Raw genomic sequence first — 8,480 nt, forward strand, 5'->3', positions numbered from 1 at the left:
CAGCTGTGCTCGCACGGAATGACGACACCAGAATGCTCATGCTGGTTTCATTTCGCTAACTGCAGCAGAATCATCTTTGTCGCTGCAGCAAGTTAAGTCAGAGTGGGAAACCCACAAGCAAATTGCCATTTTTATCTCCTAACTCATCCAGATATCAAAATGTCTGTATTTTCCTCAAAGCCCAACTCTCAGGAAATCAGGGGAAGGGGATATTAATGATGCCATAAGCTTGATGCTTAGACCAGGCATTTGCTTTGGAAAGAGGGGTAAAAAGGCAATGATGGTGCATTCTGCTAAGCACAGTCTGTGGTAGATTATAGGTGGATTTTCCTTTTAGATGTTTAAATATTCCCCTTGCAATTTCAGTTTCATCAAACAAAGGAGATCCGATTTAGGATAATTCTTCTTGATAGATAAGCAATTGGTGCTTCAGCCTGCCATTCATCCCAATCCATTGATCCAAGGATAAACATTCATTTATCAGAGAATTCAGAATCAAGCATAACATACTGCACTTCATTTACAATAAATTGGTAGGTATTTTCAGGCACTTGCCATTCAACTCGACCTGATCTCCAAGGAGGCAGGAGCTGTAGTACAATGCAGTTTCAATCAACCTGTTCAACTTGGAAAATCCAGGCTATACCAAAAGCTCCTTGAAAACAAAGGGGTTACTTACCCTTTCTCCTTTGCATTTGTTTCTGGTTTTTAAGGTTTAAAGCATGGGTTGACATATTTAAAGACCACTCAACGGAGGGGGGTAATATTGAAGCATCCCACACTGGACCAGTTCTTAAGAATGCTGCCTACCCAAGGAATTGATGGGGGGCATTTTTGCTCCTCTCCCTCACAGCAGGCAAAATTGGAGAATTAAACCAGGTCATTGGTGGCAGGCAGAAGCAGGAAGGAGTCATTTGAACTGCCACTCAGTGTGTGTTAGACTGGAAAGTAGACTTGTCTGTCCACCCAAGATAATAGCCTAAGATTATCTGGTTACTGATGGTTGGCCAAATACCTGATTGGCTCATGGTTGAGGTTCTTTTTTCCCCCCACCTACTCCAAACCATTTGAAAGGGAGTGGTGCTGAACAAAATCAGGTATAATGTGTGAAAGGTTAAGTATAGAGACTGATGTGCTCCCAGAGGTCAGTAGATTGGGCAAGGAGGGTCCAGAACCAATCTCCAAAGGTTGTCTGGCTCAGGTATGCTGACTGGGAACCCCTTGAAGAAGAATGGTAAAACCAACCTCAAAGTCTGCTTAGCTGGGGTAGGGCAGCGCAATCCTCGACTCCCCTTCTAGGAATTGATATAGATAAGTGTAGATTGTCACTGACAACTACCGCTTAGCATCAGGACAGGAATGCTGGAATAGGAGAATAGACAGTAGCTCCTGTGACCATAACTTCTCCAAGAGCCTGTCTAAAGGGAGCAGGGACTTCAGGAGGGCAAGAACCCACTGTCAGTTATCTGTAATTAAATAAAATTATTTAAAATAAATAAAATGTTATAATCCAAACTCCTTGTCTCATTTCAAATGGGAGGAGGAGCATAAAGTCTGTGCCAGCAGATGTACATAGGGAGTCCTTGTGTTTCCCCTGTACAAATGTGTGGATACCAGGGCAACAGAGTGTCACCCTCCTTTACTGCGGTCTCCTCTGTGGAGCCTGCTATTTAGGAATTACCATTCAGCAGGTTTGCTCCCTCACTGTCCTAATTTTCCACTCCTGGAGACTTGAAAATAGGCATTTGTGACCGGGGACGACGACTATTTAATTCCCCTACTGTCCACCAGCAAGAGAAGTATCCAAGACAAAAAAAGGCGGCATTATGAGGAAACGACTCTTATTGAGTGTACACGTGGAATAGCAGGCATGCCAATGGGGTGGTCCAGGTTGGGCACAAGTCGAGGAGCCAGGCCCAGGAAAGCGCCCACATAGCAGGGCACTAGCAGGGTACTAGTGGTAGTGATAGTGCCAAAATGGAGCAGGCAGGGGATGCCATGGGGGCCCAGTGCAGGCTTTGTCCCAGCACTCCCAGTAGCCTGGCACCAGCACTGTGGACTGATACAATGTTTTGTTGTGTGGATATATGCATAGCTGCCTTAATACAAGAAGCAAAAAATACCAGGTAGCTAATCCAACATTCGTCACCAGCCTTCAGAAAGAACAAGGACTGTTCAGAAAGACTGAACTGTTAGCAGGGTATTGAGGCAATCATCTCTTAATAAAGAACACAAGATTTCTCCAGGGCTGTGCTTAGGATGGAAATGCCCTCTGATGAATTTGTCTGAGGATTGCCATTCCTTGATGGCTTTCGTGCAGCGCCATTTTGGCAATTAACATTCCATTCTGTTTGCTACTGAAGTTGAAAAAATTGTGGCTGAATCAGATCAACAGCAGAATGTCAAATCCTCTTTGCCTGCTTGGAACTCTTAAGTTCTGTCCACTTTGATAAACTCCCTGGGAAGTCTCTCTACCTCCTCCCCTTTTAATGTTACATATACGTATTAATAGGATTTTTAGTAAATTCATCTGGCCTCCTCTGTAAAAAGTGGCCTGCTGGGCTATTTTAAATAATATAGCAAACACGGCCTGTAGTGAGCTGAAGATGAAAAATATATGTTATTAGAGACCCTATTTCAGTTGCTGGCCACTTGGTGCCACTCTAGCTTTATGAACTATACAGCATCACCCAAATACAGGTGAATGCATCTGTTTTTCTCCCCCCCCCCCCCACCCATAGCTTTTTTCCCTGCAAGGTTTGAAATATTCAGCCCTTTAAGCAACCACTCCGCAGCTGTGATGTTCTGATCCTGAAGGACAGGGAAGGTGGAGAAAATGTTGAAGAGTCAAAAAGGTGGATGGTGTAGGTCACACTGCAAATGTTACCTGATTGAAATGGTGTGTGCATGGGCGGGTGTGTGTATGTACTCAATGTGCGGCTGATGCTATGATACTACTCTTATTTACTGTTCCTTTTCCCTGTAATTGCATTAGCAAACACCATTTTGAAGAGTTTTCCTGCCTTTTATTAAATTGCAGCCTCGTTGACTGTGGGGTGCGTTGATGTCTCAAGCATTTCAGTGGCGGATGAAGACGTTCCATAATCTATTTTGTTTTTGGTCTGAAAGACTCTATACAAATGGGAAGAGACAGTAGCTGTGCAGCTCTCCTCCATGCTCCTGACTTGCCTGCCAACTCTCAAAATTGCATGCTCATGGAGTTGTCAAGACTCCCTTTTCCCCACTTCCATTTTAATTGTGTATTCAACATGAGGCAAACAGTAAACAGTCTGGGGGAGCCGGAATGTATCTGTAAACAAATAAAGTGCTTATTGATATGAGCTTGCAACCAGGAGGAGCAGCTGGCTAAAGTCCTTATTAAATCTTTCATATCTCACTCATGCATCCATTATAGTGTATCTTATGCAGGCTGGTTGGCAGAGACTGAGAATGGTGTACTGACACAAATCCCTGTTGTGACTATCTGAGTTTTTATTAGCACAGATGTAAGTTTTGAAAGTCACAAAGAAGGATGCCGCCCCGAGATTCAAATCATTTTTTTGTTTCCACTATGGCAACACTAACAATTACAAATGTGCAGGCTTCAGCAACTGTTTCATTTCTTCTTTAGGAAGGAAAAGATGGAAAAGCCTATTCCCTTTGTATTTGAGTGTGTTTTGCTGAAGAGAGATACATGGTGCAATTCTAGGGGGGCTCATGTAAAGTATGCTTGGCTTGGAAGTCTGCGCTGGTGCAATGCATCAAGCATAAAAAAGTCTCCTTTCTTTGCAAACCTCAGGCCCATTAAAAAAAATCCTGACAATGATTTTTTTCTCTCTCTATCTAGCTGAGAATATAAAATCAGTGTATGGAAAGTGCTTTTTAAATTTCTCCTGCTCATATGATGTTCAAAGATGATGAACTGAGGCTAAGGCCATTTTTGTCTGACCCCTGCATTGCAGCTAGGCAGGGGTGAAGAGTTTGTAGCTGGGAGGAGAGGCATGGCCAAGCGGCAGCTGATGGTTGCTTGGCCTTGTGGCAGCCAACAGGAAGCAGGTAGCAACCACCCATATAGACTAGAAGACCCATCTCTGAGCTGCAGGTTGCAACTACTCAGTGCCAGCTTGCTCTCTCTAGGCGGCAGAGAAGGATTAGGTGGCCATCTTGTAGCCAAGTTGTATTTTTTTTTTCCCCCTACCATACCCAGCCATGTTAGGACAGATAATTTTTAAACTGCTCTATACTGTTCAGAGGTGGTAAGAATGAGTTAGTGAAAATAGCTGTTGAATGGGTTTCCCAGTGAGGGAACAATGGGCAAGAACAGTGCATGGCAAGTGCACAGAAACAGTATGGTGAAGGGTGGTTCCTCAGACAGACCTCTTAGGAGTATCAGGTTCTGAAGAAAAAGACAGCATCACCACTGGGGCCTGTATGACTACCCTACCCAGAATTATCTGCCATAAAGCTATGACTCAAGCATGGCCTCCCTCAACACACCATAATGTGTGAAGGAAGGAAAACTGCACAAAGGCTTCTATTTCAGTGCCAGGATAGAACTTGCCTGAAACTGTGGAGAGGAAAATGGATCTCTCTCCATGATCCCTTCACAGGGATAGGCTGCAGGTCTTGTTGCAGATCTGCACACTCATGTTCTCACAAAGCGATGTTTCATCTCTTTATTCCAGTTTCTCTGATCTGACCACAAAGCCCCCTACTGCTGGGGCTGGCTGCTATAAACATGCCGTAAAGCATGTTAATAGCTTCCAGTGAGCGGGGAGTGCTGAGTCTGGGCCTGCACCAGTCATGCTCCAGGCCCAGCACTGGCATGAAGAGGATGCATGACACCAGGGGTAAGTGCAACCGCCGGCTGGCATTGCGGCCTCTAGGGGGCAGGGGAGGATGGAACAAGGGTCGGTGGAGGGTGGGGTAGGGGAAGAAATGGAGTTGGAAGGAGGTGGGACCGGCAGCGCTCTGCTCCGCTATATCCTTAACGCTTTGTTGGTTTGGAATGCCCCACACTGAATCTTTGAAGTCTGTGCTGGCAAAATAGCCGACACAGACTTGAGAAGCCCCATTGCAGGGCTTGGGGCTTTCCCTGGGGGAAGGTGAAAGTCCTCTTCCTCTAAGGAGATCTCCAGCTGCTTCCTGGTGCCTGCTGGATACAGCATTAGCTGCTTTGTTGCCACTGCTCCTGTGGGCGCCAGGAAGCTCAGAATTGGGCTGTCTGTCTACAGTATACAAGATGTAGGGCATCATTGCCCAAAAGATGTTATTCACTGCTTCCTTCTTATGGGCTGTCACCTCACACCTCCTTTCCAGCAGAAAGGCCGACAAATACAGTGCTTGGACTCCTCCTGTCTTAATTCCAACCTGCTAGAGATAGTTAATGCAATACATTTGCAGCTGAATTTTCAGGCAGTGTGTAACTCTAATCTTTCCTCTATCTTCCCTGTAATGGGTACAAATTACATCAGCCTCACTGTTTTGTACACTGCCTTTTTTCAGAATAACTTTGATGGCCATTTCTTTATCATTAACATTTTATTAGAGGCATTTCAAAGAACATGGCCGGATCCCAAAGGATCTCCTCTATGGAGAACTCGTGCAAGGAAAGCGCCCTACAGGTAGACCACAGCTGCGATGCAAGGACATCTGCAAGAGGGATCTAAAGGCCTTAGGAGTGGACCTCAACAAGTGGGAAACCCTGGCCTCTGAGCAGCCCGCTTGGAGGCAGGCTGTGCAGCATGGCCTTTCCCAGTTTGAAGAGACACTTGGCCAACAGTCTAAGAGGCAAAGAAGGAAGGCCCACAGCCAGGGAGACAGACTAGGGACACACTACACTTGCTCCCAGTGTGGAAGGGATTGTCACTCCCGAATCGGCCTTTTCAGCCACACTAGACGCTGTGCCAGAACCACCTTCCAGAGCGCGATACCATAGTCTTTCGAGACTGAAGGTTGCCAACATTAAATGAAAAAAATAGAGATTGTATAGTGCATTACATATGAAATTGCAAGATGATTGAGGAATTCAAGAAATCAAAATGATTTCATAAACAGCCATTGTAAAACAGAGTTATATTAGGAAAACTGTTTTGTTGTCTTCAGTCCAACTAGAAATCTAAATTTGAATCTGACAAATGCTTCTTGTATTGGACAGCAAACATGCAGTTGATTCAATCAGCATATAGTCGCCATCCAAAGCTTGACTCTATCAATAAGAACCAAAGATCCTCTTTTACTCACTGTATCATATTGGGTTTGTGATCAGGAAGCTACTGCTGAAACAGTTAAGTCATGAAGTTGGAGGGACACAAGGTCGCCTATCTGGAGGAAATCTTCATTTTTATGCATTCATTATTTATCAAGAAATCTCAGTTCTAAGACACACCACTGAAGGTTCTGCAACAGTTGAGAAGAAATGAATTTTGCTTTCAAAAATGAGGTGAAGTCAGGTGTTGCCAAGCTTACAGATGGCACCAAGTTATTCAGAACTGTGAAATTCCAAGCAAACTGCAAAGAGCTCCAGAAGGATCTCATTAAACTGGAAGAAGGAAGGTTAAAAATGGTAACATGCATAACTATAAAGTGATGTACACAGGGGTTAAAGAATGGGGTTTGGGTTGGAAAACTCTCAAAGTGATGCATGTCAACTCAGCGTGCTGTGACGGCGAAAAGGCCAGACATGGCCCAATCCTATCAAAGATTAGGCCAGGAGGCACAGGGCTTTACAACAGCGGAAAAGAGTTCTGCTTTCATAAAATGGCTGCCAATGGAGTTTGGAGAGGGCAGGGCAAGGCAAAATGGGGGTGAGGAGCCAAACTGGATGTTTAGCTCCTCAGATCAGCAACTGATCTGAACAACTGCTTGGGAGGGTTAGGAAGGTTCTTCTTTATTTTAAATACATTTTTAAACTTACACTTATTGTAAACTTTCAATTTACTTAATTAATAGTTAACTAATTAATTAAATGTAATTTTGTTGTACGGGGGTGTCAAAAATTTTCCTGCTTGATGATGTCACTTCTGGCCATGACATAAATTCCAGGTTGATGACGTCACTTCTGGTGGGTCCTGAAAGACCGTCATTCTAAAAAGTGGGTCCCAGTGCGAAAATGTTTGAGAACCACTGCTCTAAACATGTCTCTGGCCAAAACGAGGGGATGCAAAGTTAATTGGTCAGGCATGTACTTATAGGCAGGCTTTCTAGATTCCTGCTCTCTCTAGAGTTCAGCACACTTCAAAGCTGCTTTCACAACTGAAGGCAATAATTATTTTCTCAAGGGTTCTTGAGACACTGGCTTACTTAATGCCACTTGCAGGAAGGAAGACCCCTACTGTGTAAGGCTTTCACCATCTCTCATTGTACACATGGCTGCAAGCTATCCAAATTGAGCAGTATTTAATGCCTCCTTCACTGCAGATACCAGGCTTACCAGCATGTGAGGGAGGAAGACTGCAATTCTTTAATGGCACATGCAACATATGTGCCTGTGGTTGCCATCTAGTGGCACAGAAAAAAGGTGGGCAATTTGTTTTAGTTGGTTATAAGACTGAGCATGCTTACTCCTCTTGTAACAGGTGCTCTAGTCTAAGAGGATGCTGAAAAAGATAGGTATGTATGTATTGGCAAACTTCAGTCTCGAAAGACTATGGTATTGTGCTCTGAAAGATGGTTCTGGCACAGCGTCTAGTGTGGCTGAAAAGGCCAATCCGGGAGTGACAATCCCTTCCACACTGGGAGCAAGTGCAGTCTGTCCCTGGTCTGTCTCCCTGGCTATGGGCCTTCCTTCTTTGCCTCTTTGCCTCAGACTGTTGGCAAAGTGTCTCTTCAAACTGGGAAAGGCCATGCTGCACAGCCTGCCTCCAAGCGGGCTGCTCAGAGGCCAGGGTTTCCCACTTGTTGAGGTCCACTCCTAAGGCCTTCAGATCCCTCTTGCAGATGTCCTTGTATCGCAGCTGTGGTCTACCTGTAGGGCGCTTTCCTTGCACGAGTTCTCCATAGAGGAGATCCTTTGGGATCCACCCATCATCCATTCTCACGACATGACCGAGCCAACGCAGGCGTCTCTGTTATTACTGTTTCCTGCACATGCCTGATCTCATCTGATCTCGGAAGCTAAGCAGGGTCAGGCCTGGTTAGTACTTGGATGGGAGACTGCCTGGGAATACCGGGTGCTGTAGGCTTATACCATAGTCTTTTGAGACTGAAGGTTGCCAACCAACCAACCAACCTAAAATGTCAGGTGCAGACTCGAAGTCTGCTGGCTCACTCCTCTTTCTTCTACCCTCTAACTCTCCTTTTTCTAAATCTCTTTTCAGAATCTCCTGGGTCAATAACCTGTGGAAGCTCCACAGGGTCAAAATATTGTCATCATACATGTCCAATGGGGGCTATACTCAATAAATAGCATTGCACATGCTTCCCTTATTTAAATAAAGTAAATAAATAAATAAAACCAATTGCTTATCACTTACATTTCT

The 8,480-nt window shown here is 44.8% G+C and overlaps 1 pseudogene; it reads left to right on the plus strand.

Annotated features, from left to right (window-relative positions):
- The first annotated feature begins 8,062 nt into the window (after positions 1–8,062).
- LOC136642395 (5S ribosomal RNA) lies at positions 8,063–8,183 on the plus strand (annotated as a pseudogene).
- Positions 8,184–8,480: the final 297 nt, after the last annotated feature.

Source organism: Tiliqua scincoides, chromosome 2, assembly GCF_035046505.1.
Source record: "Tiliqua scincoides isolate rTilSci1 chromosome 2, rTilSci1.hap2, whole genome shotgun sequence".
Taxonomy (NCBI): Eukaryota; Metazoa; Chordata; class Lepidosauria; order Squamata; family Scincidae; genus Tiliqua; species Tiliqua scincoides.